Here is a 24,626-nt window from a genome sequence, read left to right as displayed (position 1 = left end):
TTCGGGGATATACAAGAATTGCTCGTTTAAATAGGTAGATTGTTAGCTCATTCTATAAAATATAAAGAAATTTGTCATAATTAATTATACATTTTATTCCTTATCCTTTGGCTAATTCCATCCCCGGAACACGGAAGCAGGCGCAACTCGCGAACTTCATGATTCATTCATGAGACAAAAATGTCCCCCTTAAAATTCAAACCGCGCGCCCCCTGGCGGCTGTCTAAATAAGTCTTCAGCGATATTGATATTTTATGGCGGGACATTCGAGAAATCTCACGTGAACGCCATTACGTGGAAGAGATTTTAAAAACACACTGCGGTAGGGTTTCACTATGTTTTATAAATTATTTGATGGGTTTATATTTTTTTAGATTGCTATATGTCACAAAAATATCATCATCCCAGCCTATATACGTCCCACTGCTGGGCACAGGCCTCCTCTCAGAATGAGAGGGCTTGGGCCGTAGTTCCCACGCGGGCCCAGTGCGGATCGGGAACTTCATACACACCATTGAATTGCTTCGCAGGTTTGTGCAGGTTTCCTTACGATGTTTTCTTTCACCGTAAAGCTCGTGGTAAATTTCAAATGCAATTTCACACAGGAATTTCGAAAAAATCATGAGGTGCGAGCCGGGGTTTGAACCCACGATCCTCTGCTTGAGAGGCCAGGTCACGCCACTCGACCACCACGGCCACAAAAATGTACTTTTGGAGAAAAGAAACAAAGCAGTTTTAGGGTTAATTGAGTGCCATGAGCTCCCTAGAGGGTAAAAACTTTGTGCATGATGTTAATTGTTATCCTACTTCCCACTAATATTACTTACAAATGCGAAAGTTTGTAAGTATGTTTGTTTGTTTGTTACCTCATCACGTCTAAACCGCTGATCCGATTAAGATAAAATTCAATATACAGATAGTTTGAGTCCCGGGGAAGGACACAGGATAGTTTGTATCCCGGAAAATTGCATAATTCTCGCGGGTAAGCGGTAAATGAATTCTACGCGGACGGAGTAGCGGGCAACATCTAGTAAGATAGTTACAATCTAACTACAAGATTTGAGCGGCAATTTTTCAAAGGCTATCCCTTTAATAAGGACATAGGATCAGCGGCGTCTTTATCCCATGTAGCGCCCGTGTGCAATTATTACTTTAGCGCCATCTAGGAAGCGCGCAGTCAAAATGGAATAGGTACAAAGTTGCCGCGGCCAGCACCGCCCTAAGATCACTGCGCCCGTGTGCAACGCACACCCTGCACTATAGGTAAATACGCATCTGCATAGGATAGTTTCTAACCCGGAAAATTGCACGGTATGTGTATGTATACATGTATGTATATGTATAAACTCTTTATTGCACATAAAAATAAAATAAAAAGAAATACAAATACATAGAGAGGAGAGCAAAGGCGAGGTTATGCCTAAGAAGAGACTCTTCCGGCTAACCTAGTTAAGAGAAGATAATTTTATTAAGGAGAAGATGGGCAAACAGTTAAAATTACGTGCGGTAAAGAGGAAACAGAAATATTCAAAAGAAAAGCATAGTTCTAAATAACTATATCATTATGTTAAACCCTGATGGCGCCAAGACATAACTGCTAAAGATAATCAATAAGCAGTTAATAATGCACTAAAACACGAAGTTCCAGGAAAATTGTTCGAGTTGCTAGACGGTTTAGTTCCAATACGAGACGGTATAATTAAGTTTACTGCGTATTATAAGTAGTCACGCGATTGTTTGCGTCTGGTTTTCCCATCTAAAATCAAGCCATTTTTGATTCAACTAGAGGTATACATTCAAATCTTTGACATGTGGTTTGACAAGCGTTCTTATCTAACGGTTTGGAACGAGATATGTTAAAATTCACTCGGTCAAAAAAATAATAAAGATCGCCAAGATTTGCAATGAAGATCGCCAAGGTTTGGATCAAATGCTGCCCAGAAATGAAAATACCTCTAACGAGTTCCTTGCGTTACTTTCTATTAAAAAACATAGATTTTACCAAATTGACGATTACTAATGTGATGAAAAACATTGTATGTCGCACGGGCGGTACTAGTCTTCGACTTCGGGCTTCTAATAGACTCTCGTTCGTAATTACTTATTTACCGCCCTTAAGACACAATGTACTAAAATGACGATTAGTACTCTACTTTAGCATAAAAAGGATTTTTTTCATCGCTCCTAGGACAGATGTTAAAGCGCATTGGTGACCTACAGTCTAGTGTCAGCCTAAGGAGCATAATGCATTGTGTGTTGTGTGTGTGTTGTGTTGCTGCCCAGACTGTTTAGTCTGGTCCAATTACCATAAAAAGTGTTCAATCTCCTTTCCGTCAATATCTTCGCTTAATTTTGAAACCCGAAACGAACCGAATCACTTGGTCTTAAAATAGCGCAATCCCGATGACAGTTTTCCATCCCATCATAATTTAGTGATCATGACAACCTGGTAAAACTATTTCAATTAACCTCCTAATTACGAGTTGGTACAAATGAATGCAATCATGAGCTAATTTCCATATCGAATGGGCTGTCAAGTTAAAACGCCTATTTGCTACTGCCCAAATGTGCCATAGCCATTCGACATGAACGTAATTTAATTAGGTATGAATTTGTTGACCGTGCAGCCAGACGGTCGGCAAATAACGGACCGGCGCTTTGTAACGTGCTAGTGAAAAATTAATTTTTGTTTGCCGAGCGAGCGAGAACTTCATGTTTGACAGAAAATTAAACCATGTACAAGAATTCGGGAAGTTGAAACGCGCGCCAACGCTGCTTGTACGAGTATGGTATAACTTTGAGTCGAAGGCATATACAGGGCGTCCCAAGACTTTGGGACATCAAGAGAAGGTACCTGAAATATCGTAGATAGGATATTTTGCTGAAAGAAGACTTTATGTTATTTTTAGTAGTTAATAATTCTGCATTACTTGCTTCGTCTGGGAATCGAACCGACTTAAATGTGAAAAAAATCACCCCTATTTTTATGATGCCAACCGAAAGAATGGACAGAAAATAATAATTCTTTTTAAGTAACATACTTCTTAAAAGAAAGGAACAACGTGAAATTAATTCTTAGAAAATCTTTAATTGCAGAATTACTAACTTTCAAAAATAACATAAAGTCTTCTTTCAGCAAAATATCCTATCTACGATATTTCAGGTACTTTCCCATGATGTCGCATAGTCTCGGGTCGGGACGCACGGTATAGCCATAGCGTCAAATATATTATGTATACATCGACGTTATGGTTAGTAGTATAAAGGTGTACAGATATTTTGACATCTTTGTAATGTATGAGTAAGTGCATAAAATTATGACTGACTGGATTTTCCAAATAATGGTTTGCAAAAGGATGCAAAGATAACAAAAGTTGTAAGTACTTAGTTTTGCGATATGTAGTTGATTGATGTTCTGTCCAATACCGCTTCATAGTTGGAAGCATCGATAGGAGATTAGGAGTGACAGTATTACCACAGATTACTTACCTGACTGCGCGAAACGGGTTTCTTCAAAATGTTTCTTTGTAAGTATTTTATTTGTAATTCTTTTATTATGAAAAAAATACTTTCTGCCAAGTTTCTTGCGGCGCATTCTTCTTGGCAATGATGGTCTTTCCGAAAGCGCTGGTAGTTTTAAAAAAAATACGTGTAAAACTGCCCATTGCGGCCTATTTACGGAATAAAATTATTTGAATTTGAATTTACTGCTTAGTGACATCGTTTTGTTTGTTTTTGGTTTGTTTACTCGGGTGATAGTCAACTAACCAAACTTTGAAATAGTATATTTATACGTAGTTCGAAACTAGTATAAAAGTTTTTGTGGTATTTGTAACAGTTGGGCCTGTGTGACATAGAATATGTTTGATATGCAAGAGGAAGTGGAGGGACTCAACCTTAGTAGCCATTGGTAGATATAGTAAAGTAAATATAGTAAAGCAAGTACAGTAAAGTTTTTACTAAGTCAACCCTGTCTTATGTGGCTAGCTACATGAAATCGTTCTAAGTAGCGCTACCAAGATAACATAAGCGTAATGGCAGTCACCGTTCATAACAGTAACATGCATATTAGATGCACTGCGAGCGCTTCAAATGTGTCATACGGCCATGCAACAAAGCCGGCGTTTAATAATCAGCCATGTTGGATTGCAGCGTGGTATGAAACCTCATGAAAGTTTACGCTGTACTAAGCTGTAACTCTTTGCATTACATGCTCTCCTAGTTCAGAACTGAGTTACACGGTCATGTGATTTAAACAATTCTTAACTTTTTTGCCTCATAACCTTTAACGGCTGAACGGTTTTCAACATATTATGAGGTATTAGATTGGTCAAAACTGTCGAAGTTATGGTTATATAATATTTCAAAATAGCGTCTGTTGAAAAACAACATGGAGGGAGACCATTCAAAATTTAATTTCAATTTTTATAATATGGGTGATGAAAGCTTATTATTATTTACTTACATTATGTATTATTATTTAATCATTAGCACTCGTAATTAGCACATGTCTAATAAGTATGTATATGTTAACATTTTTAAGCTGCCATTTTTAATGGCACATCCAAAGATTATAAAATTAAAAAATTAAAAACCAGACAATATGAAGAAATCTGTTAAGTAACTTAAAGTTCAACAGTTGGGACATTTTTGACCTGGTCACGATTTTAAATAGGGCCACACTGTTGAACACTAAGTTACTTAACCAGAGTTCTAGACAACTAGAATGGTTTTCCTTTTCAAGTTTTTATTTAAAGTTTTGTTAAGCACAAACAGGGTTCAGTTTCTTTAAAGTCGATTTAGATATGATGGAATAAATTATCTGGAAAAATAAACCATAAAACCGCAACCGATGAGGGTAATTTTTTGCCGTGTGTGTACATAAATCTTCATAGCCGCCATCTTGAAAGTGCATTTTCTACGTAGGTAGGTAATTTCCCCCCGCCTGGCAACATCTATCATCGTTCATACGCTGGCAACACCAAGGAAGATGTATTACGTTCGGAAACTACCCGTGTATGGACCGCTTTATTATCATTAAGTTGCTATTTTTTCTGACAGCTGGATTTGTTTCGTTTGCCGTATCATATTGTCTATGGCCCAGGTTCTTGTGATTGCATTCACCATCTCTTTCTGCCCTCATCTTATACCATGAGACAGAAGTGGTGGAAACAATCGTGACAATAAGGCCTCAGAGCCGAAATTTTCTTGGCACCTTTGAACTGTCATAGTGACTTCTCATCTCGCTTGTCGATTTCGAATGTCTATTATATCGACACACAACATATTAAAGAAGATTAAAAGTATGGGTAAAAAATAGCAGCCTTATTGTTAAAGAGCGATAGCGATCTCATCCAGTTAACTTTGAGCTGTTGAAAATGTGAAATAGACATCTTATGCAATAAAAACAATGAACAGTTAACGATTTCTAATTTAATAATTTCAGTTCAGTTTTTTTCAATTTAATATTAAAAGTCTATTGTGGCAGCGCTAACAAGTGTTCCATTAATTTCTCTATAAAAGAAATAGATGACCATATTCTTTTTATAATTTTTGGCTTTAATCTATTTCTTTTACTGTCATCGGTATGAGGAAAAATAATGCTCTACCTAACGTGATAAGTTTACGACAGTCTAATTTAAAGTGTAATATCGTCGCTACTTTGAAAAAATCTCGTATCTCAATCAATACGTCAACAAAATTGACCTTTGAAATAATGTTCGTAAAGTTCAATTAGAAAAGTATCAATTTTGAGATACGATCTTATTTCAAAGTAGTGACGATATGTCGATATCATTCATTTAGGTAGAGAGAGTCGAAAGGTGAGAAGTCACTATGACAGACAGGTCAAAAGCGCCATGGAAATTCCGGGCTCTGATCATCCGTTTCTAACATTAGTAAAATTGTAGCTGCGTATAAACCATGTTTATTTTCCGTGTAACACAAATTCGTGAAGCTTTAAGGCTTTGTTTGAAATTAACAAGTAACCACCGCTTTGATGGTTAGTCTCTTGTAAACGCCGTACTTAAATATTAAACGTTTAGTTAAAATTCACGAGCAAACAATGCGAGAAGATAAATTCTAACACGAAATTGACCATAAATTTCACGTGCAATTTTAATTTTGTCCAACCTAATAACGTAGCCGTAAATTTCTTCTATTAATTTCCCAGGTATTTTTGAGCTTTGTCAGAAATTTGGGTGCTGATAAGATTTATAACGGACCATGATAAGAGAAGCGTACTTACCGAAATATTTCTTTTGACAGCTTAATTCCCAGCGCCCACCGCCTGTGAACAATAAGGGCTTATTATTTAACAGGAAGTATCTCCAGAGTTTTCGGTTTCTCTGTGCCTATTTTTAAGAAAAAGCTACCTATAATTATATACTGAGCGGCAAAAATCTGGCCCTCAAATTTAATCTATGCTGTAATAGGTAATTTTGTATGTAGAGTGGGCCAAATTTTGTGCCGGTAAGTATATTTTACTTACACGATCGGAACCACAATGGTTTTCAACACTTTCTTCTTACATGCGCTATAGGATGAGGGTAAAAAGAGAGGTATTTGAAAACCATTTGGGGGTTGCTAAGACGATTTTTAGATACAGTGATCTGTTTGCGAAATATTCAACTTTAAAGTGCAAATTTTCATTAAAATCGAGCGTTCCCACCTCTAAAATGTACTGTTGGGTGAAAAAAATTGAAAAAATTCAGAATGGTAGTAAATTATAATCAAATTTAAAAGTAAAATTGTAACAGCTAAGATTGCTTGAGAATTATTAGTAGTTAAAGCGTAGGTAAATAGCAACCTAAGGTATAAAATATACCTCAAGTTGGAAGATTCCGTACACAATACGAAATCCTTAGAAAAATATTACTTGATTTTTTCGTAAAGGGCTACCCTACCCTATCTTGGGCGTGTCCGACACGCTCTTGGCCGGTTTTTATATTCCACGCCTACGCGTTGCTTTGCATTAATTAATAACTGTCAGTCTAATTCCACAAAATGCTAAGTGAATGAAACAATTTCAATTGGGTGTTCTAGATATTCCCAGTGCTTATTCCACAACAAAGCTGAAATTAATTCGAAATTAATGTAAACGCAGGCGTTATGTTGGCTCATTTGTTATTCGTTTCATATCTTCGTCCCGGGAGAGTGAGCTACCTACGTACAACACTAATTGAGGAGAGTTGTTGTAAATAATTTATATCGGAATGATAAATATTATCTTGAAGAAAACTGTATTATATTTCATACAAATATATTAAAAATATATTAACATTTTTCTCTGACAGACTGATTTACAATCAGTCCGTGACCATATAAGACTATACACAATAAAATCCAGTCATGCATGATCTGGTGTATCTTTGTAATTAATGCTTATTTTCAAGCAACGCTTTTTTGTAATAGTCAGTGGTTATAAAACTACATAATAGAAATACAATCATAATAAAATGTTAGAGCGTCTGTGAGATTTAGCTTTATGTATTGCACTGTGCCTATATTGCTTTGTACTTACAGCATTTTTTGATAATCCGCACTCGTTTCGTCGTTTCCAACTTCAAGGCCACAACTGTATTTATATTTTCACAAGCTGTTTTACGCTCATTAAGATATCATCTTTCCACAAAAAAAAAACATGATTTAACTATTTTCTACTTGGAGGAATCGGGAAAACTTTCTAATCCAAGCACCAAAAGTAATTTCTATATGGGAGGCATTTTTCTGACAAAAAGGCAAATTCACCAAAGTTAAAACACTTCCAAACTACAATACCTCAATCTGAAGTCAATTTGAAAAATGTTAGATATTGTGAAAAGACAATGTAATAAGCTATAAAGTGGATTGTCCAAGTAATAAAAATAAAAAAAATATTTTCCATAAAAATCTAGTAAAGACCGTCAGAAGACGTTGTACAAAATTATTAAGGCACAGTTATACTCGTATATAAACATAAAACTTTTTATTATGATTACCTATATTTTATTATTATGTAGTTTCAGTGCCACTTATTGCTTAAAAAAAAGCGCTGCTTGCAAATTACCATTAAATAAGTAACACCAGATCATGCATGCCCCGATTTTAACGCAAACAGTCTTTAATTATTTTATTTATTTTTTATTTATTTATATATTGCATACATGTAACATAAGCTCTTAAAGTTAACATGAACCCTGGTAGGGTATAGCATTTGTTGTTATAATTGTTATTATCTATTTACTATTTAAAAATCTTTTCTTTTACAATATCTAATTTCTGTACCTATATTAATTAATGAATCCTACAATAACTTAACTTAATAAAGGAACATCAAATATCACTTGAGATCAGAAACATTTTTCCCACTTGTAGCAAATAATGCGTCGTGCGCGTGCGTGACGTGAGAGGTCACTATTACAAACCATCCTCCATAAATTCCGAGATCGAGTAGTAACATTTATCTATTAGGATTTTTTTAAACTTTTTATTAAAGATTATTATGCTTTAGGTAGCAAAAGCGATTATTATCTAGATTTAGTCGTATAGATTGTGTGTTGTGTACCACTAATATTATAAAGAAATATTTTTATTTTTGTGTTTAGTAAGTCGGGACGGGGTATGGGACGCGGGGTTTTTGGGAAATGGAGCTGAAAAATGTTTGTGCAATGCCTTTGAAAGAAGACCTTTTGACCCTTGGACCCGGGCGTGTTGCTATTAAATTAAAAAGGTATTTTACTAATTAAAATAATAACAATAATAGACAATTCATCCGTCGTAGGGGGCCCGTGTTCCCAAAAAAACGAACAGTGTCAATTATATGCCATAATTGTAAATACACGTATAATAGAACTTTATTAGCAAACATCCCAGGGGTTCCCTTTTAAGCAAATTAGTGTTGCCGTGAGGGCGAGGCCGCAAAATATGATGATGCGATGATATATAGGGAGCTATGGTGATATAATGGAGACTATGGTAATACGTGATTAAGGTTGTGCTTTTAAAATCAGTTAATTAAGGGTTATTGTGTGTCAATAAAGATTAGAAAATGGATAAAAAAGATTGAAAACATTCCTTGCAAAGTTGTAGAGATATTCGAGCATTTAATATAAAAATTCTGACAGTTCTTTGTGAAAAAATGGGAGCTACATACTTCAATTAGTACTATTATTAACTTTTTACAGTAAAAGTAAAAATATTAATTTAAGAGATTCACAAAAAGCCCTTTCGTTTGATCTTTCCTCGCACGATTTACTCTTGATATACTTATATATTTTTCATCTCTCCTGTTCGGAAAGTTTGATTTTCATGGGTAGATGCCGGGTGGAAAATTGCGTTTTCATCTCTAGGGTGGAATTTTTTTATTGTTTATTTTTCGATTAGCCATGGAGTCGGAGATAATTGAGTTACGTCAATGACACTTTTTTATTACGTTGTGGCTTGGCCATCTTGATGCACGTCGTGACCAAGGAGCTTATATACAACACTGGAGGTTGAACGCCGAACATCCGTTAGAAACAAGAAATTTGATCTTTATTACGTCACGAACATATTTCATCTCATTCTTTAGTTAGGTTAAGAAAGAGATGGAAGTCATTCGTGAAATGTGAAAGAAACAGATGGAATAAATAAAGGTCAAACTTCTTCGTTCGGCGTTTAACCGCCAGTTTTGTATATAAGCTCGGTTTTTTTTTTATATAGTTGGCAGTGGCAAGTGGCCAGTCGAAAAGGTACCGTTGGAGGTTGGATATATTGTAAATTCAATTTACTATTATTCCTATTTTTGTAGTATTTTACTTTCCTCACAGTCGAAATAAAAGGTAGAGTGTGTAACTTGGGTGAAATTACCCATTTCCCCTCGAACTATTGGCTTGGTAAAACGGGTCACTTTCCACCCTTGGTTATCAATCTACTATTGATGTCCAATGTAATAATGTAATATTGCATAATCTGCCTTGCTATTATTAAAAAAAACATACATTGAGAACCTCATCATTTTCGATGTCGGTTGAAAATAAACGAAACAGCAGCCTTGTTTTAAACCTTATTACAAAAATTTAAAAGAACCTCATTCAGCTCAGCGAAAGAGCTGGCTATCTATGAAGTTTAAATTAAGAACTCAATGAAATTTCTCGAATTCTGGCAAACTTGAATTGACTTCTTAAGAAAACTATCAAGAAAGTTCGCTTCGCAACGGTTTAAAGAATAAATTTAATTAGCATACTTAATCCATCTCGATTAACTTAAAATAAATCTTGAACCGACTGCAGTGGTTATTAAAGAAGTATTCGTACATCAAAGGGGCGGACGGCATGACGGGTAATTCGATTTTAATAGCCCCGCTAAACTTGAAATATTTAAAGACATACACTATTGCCAAAATAATATAGAATTAAATTTATTTGTCATTTATATATTACTAAAGAAAGACGCTCAAATAATTCAGATGATTGTGTCACTTACACTAGGTAATTTTCACGAAGAGAGGAGGGTCAAAAAATATGTCAAATTCGAATCATTCCAGCTTGATTCCAATATGAAAAAAACATCTTTTCGGAAAACTATTTATTTGCTCGACTGAGGCAACTAGAGCAATTTTATAAAAAAATATACCTAATTTTTATGTAAACGTAATTCATTGTACCAGGGTAACATATGTGTGATGCAATGTGTCGGTTAAACACCGCCGATGACGTCACAACAGCCACAACGCAATGAATATTGATGTCGCGTTGACGCTCGTGTAATATTTTGTGATTGAGTGTTATGTCGCGCTATAAAAATGATTATTTAAAAAGGTTTCACACGTTTGTCGCAAAACAACAGCTGAAGTTTGTTAAATATGCGAGAAGGTAACTTCTAGAGGTTCTGTGGACACTTTTATAATTTGTCACGAAGCTGAACTTTATGTGGGTACTTAAGAGAATTTTAGACACTAACTACACTTGTTTTGCCTTTGTTGTTTTTATTAGAAGTTTTCTAAAGCAGTTGCGTTTTTTTGATTTCTTCTCTTTGTATGACAGTATCTTTTGGTGACATTGACTTACCTATACATATGTGTGTGTACTATATATATGTGTGTATTGTATGTAGGAATGTATGTCTATTTCTATGTCCTCTCTGCAGCCTAAAAGGCTGACGGGGGACGGGTTTTTAAATATGAAGTATCATAAGAATCATCACGACTGTCGAAATGGCATGGTATATAGGGTAGGGAGGGTGTAACATTTATATCGGTCAGTATGGGAAAGTTAGAAACTTATAACACATACGAACCATGTTCATAGGAATCATGTCATCGATATATATATGTAACAAGAAAAACTACATTCATACATAAAAAAAAACTTGTACTCAGTTCGTCAATATCTTAGTTCAAATGACAGATTTCGCATACAAAAACTGTCATTTGATTGCGAATGCGATCGTGAGCGTCAAAAACGTTAGGCAATACGGCCTCAGATCTTGGTATGTCTTATAGTCTCACAGCCTTATTCATAAAAAGTTAGAGCCTCCTTGAAGGCTCCTTGAAGGCCCGATGCTAAAAAACATGATTCATAAACGTCTGTTAGCGCTAATCAGTCGATCAAGGCTCTGCTAAAGTTAGAGGACCGTAGACCCTCCTTTATCTCCCTGCTAAGTCACAAAATGGCCGCCACAAGTTTGAACAGCTGACTTTGACAAGAGCAAAAAACCATACCGAAGACATTTATAGTGAAGGCAGGGCTACGCAAAGATTTAAAAAAAAAACTGGAAAATTTATTTTCAGGAATTTGTATTTAAAAATCCTCTAAATTAGCAACAATAATATTAACAATAAATATGAAAAATAAATAAGATGATTAACATAATTATGGCTTTTGCACAACATAAACATGCGGATCGGAAATGGCGGGAAAACAAACATCTCGATTTTTATTTTTTTTCCTGCTAATTTGCTGTCACTGCTGTCAATTTTTTTTTTTTAATTATCGATTAGGCCATTTTTTGTCTTTGATTTGTCAAGGTGGCCAACATAACGCGTCTAATCCGTCTATCAGCAGCTCAACAACTAGCAGACTGCTAGCAAGTGTTTATGAATCATACTTCTTGACAACCGTCTATTAAGCTTAATCAGTCTGCTAACTAACAGACCGATCAAACCTCAATTAAGGTTTTTTTATGAATAAGGCTGTCAGACTTTCCCATACTGACCGATATGAATGTTACATATTTCAATATGGCGTCCTCAAAAAAAAAATGGCGGGAGAATCAAAAAAATAGTTTTGTATTGTAACAATAAGGGTATCAAATGAAAGCAAATAAGTAACCCATTGCTTTTAAGTTTTTAAGCTACTCAAATTGAAAAAAAAAGTAAAAAAAGTAGTATCATAATCATTCTACGGAGCCTCAAGCGCGAGCGGAGTCCAATATGAGTGCAGAATTTGAAATAAATTCAATACCTACAGTTACATGAGAACGATTCTCCTTAATGGTCCCCCCCCCCTCTTCCCTAGGAGCACGCCGCCAGCGTAATGACAATGTCCGAATTGATTACGCCAATTAAGTTAAATTATGGTGATTCTTGTTTTAGTGAAGACACTTCACAGAACAATGTGGTTTAAAAATATATATATCTCTCAGAAAATACATTAAAAAACCATACAATATGTAGAGTAGGTACACAGAACCTTTTCTTTTTGCTTCGCTCAGAGACTATCAGTGCTAGAATGCTATTTTATAACACTGTATAGCAAATCGTAACATTAGCATAATATGTAGGTACCATATTATGGTATATGTATATTATGATATGTGTTATATAACATTTTTATACCAATGTGGGAATTTTTAAAACGTCTAACACGTTGTAACAAAAGTTATAAAGTGTAAGACAATGTTCGTGTTTTACAACGTTATGGAACATTTATAACAGCCAATGTGGGAGCACCATTACTGCACATGTAGTGAGCACGCCCATTAGCGACCAGGAGTGCAGGAGTGTAGAACTGCTCAAGGCTTTGTTCCCGCTAAAGCATGCGTCGAGTGGTGAATTAGCTGGGCCGTTAGCTATATCTAACTGCCGGCAGTGCTCGCCAACTCGTTAAATGCTGTCGCCCTGGTGATAAGAAGTTTCTAATGTTAGCTAAATCTACATTTTACAAAGCTCTTGTTCATTGAAAATTTTGCTATTTGTATTAAAACTTCAGGTACTGTATGATTCACGGGGCAATTACATAGTCATGTTTTTGATATGATATTATCGAAATGTTCTCATTAGAGGTATTTTTAGGGCTCTTGAACATTTAAAAGTTTAAAGGATCACTAGTTTGTCAATCTGTCACCGTCGATTTGTCCAGAAACTACGGAACCGATCGAGTTAAAATTGGCACACATGAAAGCATTGACCCAAAAACAGACCAGTTATGCAAATAAATTAATTTAAAAAACATGGGAGCCACTTTTGGAGATAAATCGGAAAATTAAGAAAAAAAGCTTTTGCTAGCTGTAATGCGTGATGTGATACATGAAATGGAAAGACTTGTGTGCATCTTAAATATACATTTTGTACAACTATTTCTATTTGCAGTTTTGAAGGTAAAATAGGCAAAAAAAAACCTTATATCGGAAACTACTGGGTTTAAGACTTTAAAAAGCTGTAGAGATAATAGTTCTATGTACTTATGTATACCAATCTATAGATTACAGGAACCCATTACATATACCTACCTACACGCTGTTTCTTTTGTTGGTTAAGAAAAATTAATTCAATACTGCTGTTTAGCGTTAGTTTTTTTTTTGGAAAAAGTTAGGTATCAAATGTTCATGTTTTTAATACGTATACCTACTAGAACGTTATAAGAGAAAAGTCAAATGAAAGCAATAACAATAGCGATCCAAGCCGCAATGACCTTCGTTAAGGATTCAGTGAAAACAACATAACATTTGCTCATTTAGGAGATAACGAGCGAAATCGCCGCCTTTATTAAGAAACACCTGATTATCGGGACAATGTTAACGCTAGCATTTTGACTAAATTCTGCGTTACGTTAATTAAACGCCTCACTTAGGTTTTTAATTAAGAAAAATATGATAAATTGCATGTTAATATGTGTCGTGGGAATTTTCTTGCGATGGTTCTTAGCTATGTCTCATTAAAATCGGTTCAGCCATCTGTGAGATATTGATCTTGGAAAAGAAAGATGGGGGTTTTCAACCAAATTTTTTTATAACTTAGTAAGGTTAAGTTATTGAACCCTAATAGACAGACAGTATATAGAACAAAAATCAACAACAACAACAACAATAACAACAAAACTTCAGTGCATCGTAGTCCAACAAGGATCCCTTATAGTTACGCTGTCGTATTCGTCAGTCACTCATTCCGTCCGTTAGACACTGTAAGGCTAGAAAGCTATACTTAAGGGCTGTTTCACTATCCATTGATTGTTAACTGACGGTTAAATGTGATGCGTCTCCGTCTATTCGAACAAAACAAATAGAGACGTCATCACATTTAACCGTCAGTTAACACTAATCAATGGATGGTGAAACAGCCCCTTAATGTTGCAGTGGTGTGCCGTCGTTTTAGGGCGACGAAGACGACAATCAAAAATCGCTAATTAGTTGTAATAATTGTATTTTTTTGTATACGTATAATTGAATTGATGCATTGGAGATGTGGTGCTGGAGGCGTCTCTTAAAGATCTCGTGGATGGCATTTCGCACCAATGTTTCTATCCTCAAAGAGCTTCATATTATGGACCGGCTTTCGTCGACTGAGCAATTACGAATACCGAAGTTCTTTGGTCCCATCTCCAGGAATGTGAACTCAATGGAGAGATTGGTGGTTCAGGGGCAGGTGGAAGGCAAGAGGCACGCGGCCGATCACCAACTCGCTGGACTGACCTGATTAAAAAAGGTACTGAGTCCACCATGGTCCAGTGTCCTCGCACAGACCGGCAGAAATGGTAGCACATTGCTAAGAGGGCTGTCCACCGAACATCTCTCCGTGTACCTCGTCTGCACAACCACGACCACTCTCAAAAGAGTGTCCGACCAAGAAGATAATTGAAGAGATGGACGGATGACATCCGGCAGCATGCTGGACGAAAGGGGCAGGGGACAGACAGACGTGGAAACGTGAAGAGGAGGCCTACGTTCGAAGACGGACGCAACAAGGGCTGTGCTATAGATAGATAGATCGATAATTGAATTTTACAGTTCATTGGTTTTATTACTGTAATGATGTAATTTTTATCGATAAAGAAATACAATAAATGTTTTCTATTACAATATGTCTGAGTCTTTCCTTACTTTTATGTTGTAGACGGCCAGTTCAAAAAAGTTACCATAACACCAGCAAAAAGGACAATATAAATAAAGTAGAAGCCAAAATTGCCGCACAATACGTCAGAAGCAGGCGTGTTGTGATTCTTGGCGAAGTCAATATTTGTAGTCTAAAGACACTTGCTTGTTTTCGCCCTTTGAACTTTTATTTTATTAGAAGTGCCGTTTGATACTTTTATAATATAAAAATACGTATTAATTCATTTACTTTATGTCCTTTCCATGCTAAAAGTAAAAAATTACCACTTTTTATCAAAATTTGAACCGAACCAAAAAAAATCGTTTTGGAAATGTATGTACTAGTTGCACAGAATAATTTGGAACGTCAATTTGTTTAAATACGGATACGTAAGCACTACATAAGTCATCGTTCATCCACCATTACCTCTCATACTTCGTTTTCTAGAATTTTTTACCGTACAACGGCAAAAACTTTTAGACACTGGCAAAATTGTCCTCCGATGGACAGAGCCATATTTTTCTAAAGAAACAACAACAAGCACTACAAACAACATGTCATTTACCTAAGTTTTTCCCCTATATAATTATAAGAAGTATTTGTCCTTAAAACTGGGAGGGGCTGCTACGAAATTCGAAAATTTAAGTTCGTACCGTACCGTCCTCTAACACTCGTATTAAATACTATTAGCGTCCGCTGATGCTAAGACGATGGACGGCAAGATACGAAGTTCGAATTTCGCACTTCGTAGTATAGGACCAGACTAAAGTAAACAGTAAAGACGGAATTTTGCGATCGGAAGTGATGTCAATAATACTACGCCTCATCGTGTGCGTACAGTTACACACATATAAGTACAATCAAACTTACACGCACACGCACAGGTAGGTATATAATAAATAATATTAGGGTGGGTCCACATCTGTATCATATTAGCATGTTGTATTTTCGTCGCATAGAGTAGGCAGCATGAAAAGGCGGTAAATTTAAGTAAAATTAGGACTAGCAACACCTTTCACAGATGAAAAATATAACAGGCGCAAACATATAGGAACATGGTACAAAATAAAATGAATGGACATGGATTTTATTCAAAACAATCTGACTTGAGAAATTCAAAACCAAATGATTCATCAGTATCACACTTTTATTTATCATCACCGGACATTGATGAGGAATGGTTGAAGTTTGAATTTTCTCCTTTTATTATTTTCTACTTTTCTTCGTAAGCATTTTCACGTTCTCGTGCGAATGTGAACCTAGTTTACATTTCACAATTAAATTTTAATTTACACTGCTATACTTGCTGGACTTATTTTTAGGGTAGCCAGAATGAGGTTCACTTCACATTGCTATGCTAAGGCTCACTGGTCCTACTCATAAATAATAAATAAATAAATATCACGGGACAATTCACACCAATGAGGGCTATCATTTTTTGTCTCACTAGATGGCGCACTGTTGCGTGAGGTTTTTAAGTATGGCTTTCAAAGTCAAATCATATTTAATACACCTTAAAACCGTACCATAAAAATATCGAGCATGCCACAGTGTTGCATAGTGCCCGTTTTGTTCGGAAAAAAAGAAGGACAAAGGTTTCCGAAAGACACAACTGTCTCAAAACACAGACATTCAATGCCCCGGAACGCATATTTGCCATAATTAATTTCAGATATTGCAAAATATTCACAATATTATTTAATTAAAATAAAGTAGTCAAACTATGAGATTGACATTTCGGAGACCTCACGCTACACTAGCGCCTCTAGTGGCGAATTCATACGCGATAGCCCTCATTGACCTAGTCCCAAAGTAAGCTTGGCAAGGCTTGTGTTATGGGTACTAAGCAACGGATATATATAATAATATAGATAGATACATACTTCAATACATATTAAACACCCAAGCCCGAGAACAAACATTCGTATTTTTCATACAAATATCTGCCCCGACACGGGAATCGAACCCGGGACCTCAAGCTCCGTAGTCAGGTTCTCTAACCACTAGGCCATCTGGTCGTCCAACTCATGCAACGGTGACTACGATACGCTAAAGTAATACAAATGTGGACCAACCCTATCTCGCTTTCTATTTTCGTTTAATCAAAACAAATGAATTCGACGCTGTTAATAATACGTCTATTACCAGGGTCCCAGAACAGCATAAGAGATACGAAAACAGTAACGTCAGCGTCGACGGCTCTGCCTGAGCCTGACTACTCAAGCCTCCTGAGTATACGATTTATCTATTAGCGAATCAGATATGGGCGGCTGGCGCTGGGCCAACGACTTGTGCATTCATGGGGAGCCTCGGGTAGCGTCGGAGGCGGAACTGTTCATGAATGTGGTCCAATTTGTAGATATTGTTATGCTATTAGAATAAAAGCTTTAAACGACCACTTGTAGTACCTACCGTACCTACTTTAAGAACTGATAATTACGTAAAAATAAGTGGATTCGCATCGGCTGATGAATGAAGGAGGGAAAAGAAGAATTTTCTGCAAATATGTGCCTTGTTGAGAGGTACCTAAAGTTCCGCCGACAGTTGATGAGTATTATGATAACATCTCAGTATAGCGACTGTGTCTTAATTATCGCAAACTGTATGATAGGCGTTGCTTGCCATCGCGCAAATGGAGTTTCGTGGTACCAGACATTAGTACACGGAGCGGACACGGTGGTCATATTGCCATTTCGTTCTGGAATGGGCTTTGGTTGTGTCGTTTGCGTGTTCACTTGTTATTTTCTGTTCTATACAGTTAATAATTTACGATTTCTTTTCTTTTTATCAGTAAAAAATAATTAGCAGAACGGCTATTAACCCCTGTTTTTTGTTTTTACTAGCTGTTGCCCGCGACTCCGTCCGCGTAGAAGTATGAAATAGTAGATTGTGGCACCAAGCAGAAAGTTATTTACTATTGCACCAAGTGCCGATTTGGAGCCCGAGCGTTAGCGAGGGCTTTAAAAAGCACGAGGGCAATATAAATTACTTAATGCGAGGTGCATAATCTGCTTTTCTTTCAACTATTACAGGAATAGTAGACGAAAAAAAAACTCATGCTAAACTATAGGTAGAGTCATTCACGATGTCGCGTGCCGTGGTTCTTATTACAATGTCATTAATGGCTAATTTTGACAAAATCACGCGTCTTCATGGATAACACTAGGTAGGTATAAATAAATGCTAAATAGGAAACAAATGTAACTAGCACTCGATTATTCCATTTTTGTAAGTTTACATTCGCACTCTCAAAAAATGTCCGCGGAAAATTAGCAAGGTTCCCGCCAATTTGTTTTTTTTTAGTTTTTTAATTTTCTTGGCAGAGTTAGTAGCCAGTAGCAGATATTTTTACCCGCGATCTGTCAAATTTCGGATGGGCGCCAGGTTGGCCAACCAAACAAAGTTTTTTTTTAAATATACGGCTAATTATTGTTTTTGGTAGGATTGGTTGCAACATTTTTTTGTACGCAATCTGACAAATTTCATAAGACCGTCAGGTTGACCAACCTAACACTAGATTTTTTTATAGTATGCAGGCTAACATTAAATCGAAATACTTATGTTATTACCTCTTTGGTAGTGCAATTAAAAAAGAACTAAAACAATGCAATAAAGGATTTTCATACATTTTTTCTGCTCTAAAGCAGAAAAGTCCCGCTTTGTGCTGGGTATTTAGTGCGGTTATGATGAAATTAAAGCATAGTTGGAAGAAAAATAGTTTACATCCTTTTCTCAGACCTACCGAATATACATACTTACACAAAAAATTAATAAAAGTCGGTCAAGCCGTTTCGAAGGAGTTTGGTTACAAACATATTTATGACCCAAGAATTTTATATTAGAAATTATCAACTGTCGGTTTGACGAATTCATTTCTCTGCGTAGTCAATTTGTTTTTCAAATTTACACCTGTGTTTAATTATTACTTAAAACGGCGTTTTAGAACTTTTTTTGTACAGGCACCTTAACCTCGACGGTATCCTACCAAGACAACATACTGTTAGAAGGAGTAAACATTTACTCAGTCGTCTGCGAGCAAGACAAACGAACCGGGTACAGCCTGCACCGAGACTCTCAAGTGGTTTTAGATAATGCATTGTCGAAAGCTGTATTCCGCCGGATAGCTTAACAGTGCCATTGTGGGATTGTATCTCTGAAGTTTCTGAGCTCCTGGTATTTCCTGTGGGGACGCGTATCAGCTCACTGTATTTGTGCCGTTTCATTGTAAGGTACCTTGTATTCAATGAAGCACGAAAACAATGGAAGGTTGTGGATTTAAGTTTTGACACTTATTGCACTATGAGTTATTTATTAATGAGAACTTTTGTTTCCCTCCAGCAAGTTTTAGGATCACGCTCTACTTTGTGAACATTAATTTTGTTGATGTCTTAACGAGATTTATTCCCCAATTTAACATCAAGCTGTCATCCCTTATTTGTCCCACTGTATGCGTTTTTATTGTAATTGGTGTAGATATAGTAAGTTGTAGTACACCGACTTAATCCTACCGGACCTTTTACAGCACATTCATTACGTGGTATAGCGCCTGACAACCTCGCTTATTATCAGTTACTTGAAAAATAACCCTGTACTAATACGGTATTTGATTATTTTGTATATGTTTTATAAATTAAAACAACACAATGCCTGTTATCGAATAGAAAAAAAAATTAAGCTACCTTTACAAGTAACACAGCTCTACAGGTTTGCAATTCAAGATTGGATAGAGAAAGACATACTGGCAGACATACATATGTGACGTCACCCGCCAGTAGCGCCATACTTGCTGCATAGAGAAAAGCGTTTGAGAAAGAGATAGGTATATAGATTTTTCAAAAAATCACTATAAATCCAATTTTCAACCGATTTAAATTTTCTCTTTGCTAAACACTATCTATATTTTCATAATAATATTAAGATATGGCAAATTCAGTAGTTCTCAAATACCGTATTATCTGTACCTACCAGCTGTCAACTTTAATGCTGACAAAATTGTCTCATTCATTGGAGAGACGCCATTGCATTTAATTTAAAAAAAAAACTTTCGATCTGTCTCTACCCACGATTTTGCTTTAGGTCTTGCAGTTGATACGAAGTCTTACCACAAAAATTAACCACAAAACCACAAAAAATTACATCGTGGATTTTATTAACGTTACATAAAAACGCCCGCGCCACATTTCATCCCGTTGCCGTAAGAAAATTGTGAGAGAAAACTGAAACATGTAAATAAGAAAAAAAAAAAATTTAGCACATACATTCTGAAAAACAAGTTCGAGGCGAGGTTCGGACCCACATTAACACTCTGCTTGAGAGGCCATCAGTTAAACCACTAGCCTACCACGCACGACGTATTATGTAAACAAAAAGGGTTTAGCAGGCTACGTGGTCCCTGTGAGGAATAGTTGAATTGGCGAATGACAATTGTTTGTCGACTCATTACTAGTAATCACTCCAACTTTCAGCCCTCTATCTTGAACCGTCACAGAGATAATGTCAAAAATGTATTTTTTTTTTTTTTCCAAACTCGTTTTTCTCCTAATCCATAGCAGCCAAAGCATCGAAACAAAATCACAGCTACGTAGTTTGAGTAGGAGTATACCTTACAATTTTATTAATATTTTATACGTGAGAAATAAAAAAAAATACAATTTATTTTTTGACACCTTCTTTTAACAAGTTTTTTTGAAGGTACAACTATGAAAAAATCATGTAAATTGCAAATAGTATTAGCTACTACCATACGAAAAATCAATTAATTATAATTGGTGCAATGCAACAATTTAAATCGGTTCATAAATGACGGAGTTCTGAGGTAACAAACATAAAAAAAAACCGCATTGATAACCTCCTTTTTTGAAGTCGGTTAAAAATACCTTAATCTTATACATACCCTACCCGCGGCTGCCATCCAATATATTTAAAATTCTAACGCCCTTTGCATGTCGCGTGGAATGTTCGACGTTTCTGTTCTTTTCAATATGTACTTAGCACTAAGTAAATAAATATTTGTACATTGTTTAGAGTACTGCCCGACCCACGCAGGGAGCGCATAGTCACAAGATTAGCCCACGGGCCCGCCGCCGCTCACTGCATAATTTAATTCTACCCTCAAACAATCTAACTCGAGCTCTACCAACCAGGGGTAACGTTCACTTTACGCAAACCCGCTCTCTCATAATTAGCGCACGAATCAGAAGACTGTTTTAAATGACATAAATATTTAGGAGCAACCGCTACCAGGAATTCATAAACCATGGAAGGTTGCTCGAGGGCTTTCGCGGCAAATTAGGCGGGAAAGGAAGTAGTTTAATTCTAGTGGATTTTCTCGCTTAATTACCCCTGTAAGTGGGTATGTCTCCGTGTGGTTTTGGTTGGTGCTGACATTATAAAGCTTTATAATCCGTAAATCTGCAATAATGGGATCAATCAGTAATTGAATACAAAATAATAAGTATACTTATCTGAAACATGGTATCATAACTGCATTTTCATATGCCCGTGGGCTAGTGGGTCAACGTCGGCAACGTGAATAAAATACAAATCGTCACTACTTTGAAAAAATCTCGTATCTCAAATCAATACGTCAGTAAATTTGACCCTTAAAGCAATGATCATTAAGTTCACTTGGAAAGATTATCGATTTTGAGATACCAGCTTTTTTCAAAGTAGCGCCGAAATGTTTGCTCTCGAGTATTGAGTGCTTGCTTATGTATTTACATAGGTACCTATGTTTAGTCCTAAATTAAGCATTTTCCATTTCTTTCAAGTGTTGTTTGTTATAAAAGTATTATTAACAACGCTGCATAACTTGGTCTTAAAACGCTCGGGGCGTCTTTCATGGCGATATTCGCCTGCGACTCATATCACCAATACCGCGGGGGACCGCTAAGGTTAATACTTTAAAAAATACAACATATGTACTTTAGTTTCCTGTTAACCTTAGCGGTCCCCCGACACCGACGACGCTTAGATAAAAAAATATATCAAGTACTAGCCACTAGGTACTTATACTAAATTAACTTAGACTAATTTTGCGGGAAATCAGCATAGTCCCCGCGGGATAGGGATAAACGAATTCTTCACAGATGAAGTCGCGGGCAACAGCTAGGTAGTGCATAATTATTTTTTACTTTTTAGTTGTCTTTTTTTGAGGGCGTTTTTTTTTTGTCGGCGTAATTTTCGGGCGTTTTTTTATTTTTATGTTTAACTAGATCAAGCTGCAAACACCATGATACTCACTCAAACGTATAGCTGCGTCTCTCTTTGGTCGATGTTGGCCGCCACGCCATGTAGGCCCTGAGCGTTAAATTAGACTTGAAAAATGCATCTTCTTACCCCCAATAATAGTGGTGGGTTCATTACTCGTAATAAAATCACTGACCAGGGCAGCAAATGGCGCGAGGAGCATTAGCGAGACTGATTACTGCACCGCGGCTGACGGATGGCCGGTCCATCGCAACAACTACTAGGTGCTTCCATTTATTTAAACGACTACAGCCAACGGCCTACAGCTGGATTCTGCTCGGTTTTTTTTGGCTTTAAACGATTGAACAGACACAGTAGTAGACACTTAGACACGTGTCGGAAACATCACGTGTTGAATTTTGGCGAACTAAATATAAGAAATAATTGATAAGTATATTAACTTGTTGTTAACAAATTCACCCGTTTAAAGTTAAATATTGCTATATTTATGTTAAATATAAAAATAAACACTACCTAAATATTGCTATATTTATGACATCAATATTTGAGTGTCAATCGACCCTCAAGTTTTTGTCATGATTAATGGCGAAATTTATGTCAGTCATTACCGCAATCTGTCGCGTAACAAACGGGGTTGCACTAGGGGGGGAGGGGGGGACCGAGGCTGAACAATTTTAACGCAAAAACTGAAATGGCGTATGCCGCCGAATTACAGTATATATGTCTTGCGTCAAAGTATTGGTTGCCTTTTTAAATAAACATATCTTAATATACTTAAAAGGCCTGACTGACTGACTCATCAACATCCAGATGAAATCCTTGTTATTGGCCGCCGACATATATATTAAATTTTGGCTAATCAATTTATTTATACTCCAACTCTAGCTAACTCTGTGTAATTCAGTCTGTACCTAACGTCTTCACACTCAAACCACTGAACCGATTTAGATAATTTGGTATGAAGGTAGTTTAAGATCCTGAGCCTTGTCAGGTACTGGTAAAAGCTAGCCGAGTCAAAATATTGAGTTTTAATTTACTCTATGTTATTTGCTTTGACAAAATAATTCGATTGTTCAAATTCCAGTAAATAGCAAACATTCCTGTATACTCAATTTCAAATTCTGTAGACACTTCCAGCCAACTTTCAACAACACCGGGTGGCCTAGGTCTTCGTGATGTGACTATTATTCTTTTTTGATTTCTCTTAGATAATAATCACAACAACAGGGACATACATTATTAAGTCTACCCACTTTAGGGTGTCTAAAATGTCTAGAAAACTAACAGATTCTATTGAAACGTACTTTAGCAGATAAAAGAAGAAATCGTGTTTGAAATGTATTTTACAAGTAGCATTCCTCGCAACTCCATCAATGTCCCGTACCTATTTCTGGGTTAAAATAATAATAATAACATATATTACTTGCTGGTAGTATAGCTTAAGGTTATGAACAAGAATTTATAACAGCGTTCCTGCTTTCAATTTTATCCACTAGCTACAAACAAAGACTCCATCAAAGCTAAATTTAGATTTTGTATGTACCTATAAACGAATTTCAGTATTATGTATGTACCTATGTATGAAAACTCTTTATTGTACAAATGAAAAGAAACAAAATACAATTAACAAACTACAGAACTTGGCACCTATTTATTTAGTTCTCATTTATTTTGTTATCAAAGTTGACCACCTAATCTTAATTAACTTGACTTCCATTTTCACATTTACGTCTCTGATGGGATAATAACTCTCAGATCTGTATCCGCATCCTCGATCCGGAATGCGGATGCGGATGGCTGGGTGGCGGCGCGGAAACGCTCAGCACGGCTCCCGCGTCGCACCTGCGGCAACAACGACGCTGGCGCAGCGGAGACAGCCGCAGCAGGGCAGTGCGTCTACGCAACACTAGGTGTTAATTAAATAACTGAAAATCAGAAAGTTTGCTCAGAATCGAAAGTAGAATCGATTACACTATGTTTTAAATTAGGTTGTGTTTGTGTTCTTAAATTCTATTTTCATTGTGCCTAAAAGTTACGACTGCAGCAGGCGTCAATTAACGCATTCACTGCCACCGACGCACATATGCGTTTTCGGAAATTCGCCAGTGCCGCTGTCGTTAATTATTTCATACATTTGAACGCACATGTG

At 36.3% G+C, this 24,626-nt stretch overlaps 1 protein-coding gene across 2 annotated transcripts in view; it reads right to left on the bottom strand.

Annotated features, from left to right (window-relative positions):
- LOC141431356 (uncharacterized protein CG3556) overlaps nucleotides 1–24,626 on the bottom strand; it is a 306,784-nt gene that overhangs the window by 80,698 nt on the left and 201,460 nt on the right. For both annotated transcript variants that reach the window (XM_074092512.1, XM_074092511.1), the window contains exon 2: nucleotides 6,248–6,289. The gene's annotated coding sequence lies outside the window, so the exon portion shown is untranslated. The remainder of the gene's footprint in view (nucleotides 1–6,247; nucleotides 6,290–24,626) is intronic.

This window comes from Choristoneura fumiferana, chromosome 9 (assembly GCF_025370935.1).
Source record: "Choristoneura fumiferana chromosome 9, NRCan_CFum_1, whole genome shotgun sequence".
Classification (NCBI taxonomy): Eukaryota; Metazoa; Arthropoda; class Insecta; order Lepidoptera; family Tortricidae; genus Choristoneura; species Choristoneura fumiferana.
The sequence above is the reverse complement of the archived record's forward strand: the minus strand, read 5'-3'. Positions and strand labels throughout refer to the sequence as shown.